The sequence below is a fragment of the Solanum dulcamara genome, chromosome 4, assembly GCF_947179165.1.
Source record: "Solanum dulcamara chromosome 4, daSolDulc1.2, whole genome shotgun sequence".
Taxonomy (NCBI): Eukaryota; Viridiplantae; Streptophyta; class Magnoliopsida; order Solanales; family Solanaceae; genus Solanum; species Solanum dulcamara.
The window spans coordinates 5,138,323-5,142,457 of record NC_077240.1 but is presented as its reverse complement, the minus strand read 5'-3'; the positions used below and the strand labels follow the sequence as shown (position 1 = coordinate 5,142,457).

Genomic DNA, 4,135 nt, shown 5'->3' with positions numbered 1-4,135 from the left:
ATATATAAAATATTATTTTAACCTTATATACACGATATAACTTTTCACCAAAAGAGGTTTAGATGAACCCGCTTGCTCCTATTTAGCTCCACTCTTTATATACTGTTCAATAAGGAACCATGGATTGTGGATTCTCAAATTGTCATCTCAAAGTAGAGAATCAAGAAATTGCGCAATGAAACTGCCACTCTCTCAATGAGTTTAATGATTCAAATTAAAGAAGATAATATATAGTGATGTTCGTAAAGAACTTGTTTACATACCAATTCTTATTTGGTACTACAAATTAAAGCATAAAGAAGAAGTGAACTTAATTCCATAAATTAAAGCAAGCCTTAATTAATTACAACACACAGAAAATAGAGGGATCACAGCAACACTCATCTAACAGGCAACAACAACACAGAGCTGCTAGACTGCAACAAATCACGACACAAAAAAGTCAAATAAATCAAAAATCAAAAACCACAAAAATGAAAATTGCATACTAACCAACAGTTATTAAAGGTAAGGTAATTATTTTTATGTAAATCAAATTGCTTACCATCCTTCAAGAAATCCTCTGTTTTTCTGAGGAGGAGGAGCAGCAGCATATGTTGGTGGTGCCATCACAGGAGGAGGAGGACCCTGATAATACCCTAATTATATATTTCACAATCAGAATTAATCAAAACTATATTTATATTAACACATTCAGTATAATCTCACAAAATCTACCCACAAGACCATAATTTAGCTAGCATATATAAAATAAATAAAAATATTTGAATCATGTGTTATTTTTACCTTGACCTTGAGAAGGGTATGGATAACCATATTTTGGTGGTTCATTCATCATGTCTTAAAAATTACTCACTCAACAGAGAAAAGATAAGAGAAACTTGATATAATGGTAAACTTTGGAGTGGATTTATTCTTATGTATATATAAATAGTTCTCACAAAAGCTTTTGATGAGAATATGATTCCTTTCACTTGTATTAATGTTTATTAGGTACTACTTTAATTTGGATGGGGAAAGGAACCGACTAGAGAAAAAGGGAAGGGTCTAAACTCTAGAAGGAGTAAAAGAGCAAAGGCACCTTCTTCCTTATCTTGTAGACATTGTCGAATATTGCAGCTACCATATATAGATTATAGTAAAAAAATTTAGTTTATGCGTTCTGAATTATAATTTTTTTAATCTATTGAGTTCTGAATAATTTATTTATGTATATTAAATGAAAATTTTAGAAATTAAGAATTTAAGATAAAAATTATTGAGTCTAGTCGAATTCATATACAAAGAATTAAACAACTTGATATTTTAAAGGGTTAAGAGTAATTATTTTAATGTATTATAAAATAAAGATTAAATACTAAAACTTGACTTTTGCTGAAAAAGGAAATAAAATTCGATTCGGAAATTAGTATGGGCCGGAAGTATCTTCACTGTTAAGGTAAGCCCAATAGTATGAAACCCGCAAGAATAAATTCCTTTCCCACATCATCCAAAAATTGTTTTCATATATTATGATAGGCTAGTACTCTTTTACTTTTGCACAATTTTATCGAGGAAATAATATCTATTAGCTACTTACAAATTTAATAGAAGAAAAATATTTTTTTTGTATCTTTTATATATAGAAATAATGATCACAAAAACCAAAAAATAAAAATAAAAATATCAGTAACCTACAAAATGAACTCTCTCCAATTTTATCACTAGCAATCAACACGTTTACGGAAAAACTTGACAAAAGTAGATTTATGTTTTGCTTGAAATTAAGCATCCAAATTTTGACATCTAAGAGTGTTTTCATTTGACCCAAAAGAAAAATTAATGTTTTTTTTTCTCTTTTTCCAAGTATTGACATTTATCACTCACCAAGAGCCTAGAATATGTAGAAATAGCTTTATTGACTAATTTTAGGTTTTATTTTAAAAAGATTACCATTATGGAATATGAAATTTTAGGGGTGAAAATATTCGTTGAAACTTCATGCCCTAAGGTTATTTTTCCATTACAACTGTTGAAAATGGCTATATTTATAATTTTTACCCCAAGAAACTAGAAGGGAAAATTACATGACTAAACTAACACATACTATTTAATTGTGTATTATAGCTATATTTTTTTTTTGGTGGAAAACTGATTTATAGCTATAATTTTAAATAATTACCCCTCGTCACTAATATTTCATTCGAGTAGCTAGAGGCCATTTTTGGCTTTGTATATCCTGCATAGATTATCATATCTTGTGTTTTCTCGAATTATACAAATTAACATTTCTCTCTCATCATAGTCTTTTTAAGAATTTTTCTCCATAATTACTCACGTACAATCACATTTAAATTTCAAAAATTTGTGTTTCCCTCTCAAATCATCCACCATTATCCAACCTAGTTATTCTTCTTCTTCCTTAACACCCAACGAGCACCACGAACCACCATCAAACTACCAGTCACTACACCAAACCAAACCACCACTACAAACTTCCATCATTACCACCTTTGTTCCTCTCCCTCGTCATTGTTACCACCAAACACCCTTTTTCGCTGAAATCCATCATGAACCAGCGAGCTCTAAGCTCGCACAAACTCAGACAAAGCAGCTCCGCCAGATCAGATCTCCGGCGAACAACAATAACATCATCTCCGATGAACCAGCTTTACTGAAATCGATAAACTTAATAGAGTTAGGTCAAAAACATCTGTAGAAAAAAGATGATGAATCTGGGTCAATGGACCAAGATCATGTGAAGAAATTGAGGTATTTTGTACAATTTATTTTCTATATTTTTTGTGATTTGTATTTCTACCAATACATTTCACATTATGTTGTATATAATTCTATAGATTTAGTGTATTAATATTTATTGCATTTTTATACTTTTTAGACCTTATTTGTATATTTTCAACAATTATATACAATAACTTCTTTTGTTTTTGTATTTAATCAGCAAGTATACTCTCCAACTATTATCTGTATAATTTCAGCATTATTGAGGTATTTGTATAACTTATTTTGTATATTTTTTTAATTTGTATTTCTATCAATATATTTCACAATATGTTGTATATGATTCTATGGATCTAGCATAACAATGTTTATTGCGGCTTTTCTTACTCTTTTAGACCTTATTTGTATATTTTTTCAATAATTATATATAGTTATTTTTTTATATTTGTCTATTATCAGCAAATATACGTTACAGCTATATATTTGTATAATTTCAGCGTTTGTATACATTTACTTTTTTGTGTGTGTGCATATATATATATATATATATATATTAAGTCTTTTTTTTTGACATGTTTATTTAAGAGGTTAAATTTATCTTTCTTTGTTTAGTAGAAGTGACATTTGATAAGAAATTCTAATCAGATACAATAATCATGTTTTGTGAGATTGTTTTTCTTTTAATAACTTAAATTTCCGCCTCATTAATTAAGTTAAGAATTCAATTTGTAATTAAAAAATTTCAAGCTTTTCTTAGCTATAATTTAAGTAAATATATCTATACAATAGTTACTGAAACTATAGATAAGAAAACTAATTATGTTCAACTCTTAGTTATTTATGAAATTTTCCCAACTAGAATGCCATCCTACAATATTGCAGGCCTAACACTAATCCTATGCTACTAATGGACTAAATTAGAGATCATAGGTACGTACACCAATTTTCAAGGTGTACTGAATTGGATTATCAATTGGTCCAAAAACTCTATTTTAAAGCATTGAAACTCAAAGCTTAACAATGTAGTCAAGAAGTAATTAAGAGGACAAACACATAGTAAACAGAGTTGAATTTGGAGAGATCAAAATAAATTAAGCTAATGAATGAATGGGTTAAAAATACTTGGATTGATATGAGTTAAAAAACTGATCATAATTCAATCCATTCAATTCTTAATTAGTTTTAATTTCTCTGTTTGATTTTTTTTTATTTTTAATATCTAATAATTTTTTTTATTATTATAACTATATATCAATCCAAAAACTAAAACAAATAAATAGACAATTCAATAACCAATTTAAATTTATATGAATCGGATGAATCATATTTTTATTAACTAATCGTCATGTCAAAGACCAGTTTTCGGTCGTATCAAAACAACACTGGCAATATCAAACACGAAAACTCCAAAAAT

The 4,135-nt window shown here is 28.1% G+C and overlaps 1 long non-coding RNA gene across 1 annotated transcript; it reads right to left on the bottom strand.

Annotated features, from left to right (window-relative positions):
- Positions 1-208: 208 nt before the first annotated feature.
- LOC129884549 (uncharacterized) lies at positions 209-918 on the bottom strand. The gene is made up of 3 exons (XR_008765958.1): positions 787-918; positions 545-638; positions 209-416 (listed from the first exon to the last, which is right to left on the bottom strand). It is a non-coding gene; the product is annotated as an uncharacterized LOC129884549 (long non-coding RNA).
- Positions 919-4,135: the final 3,217 nt, after the last annotated feature.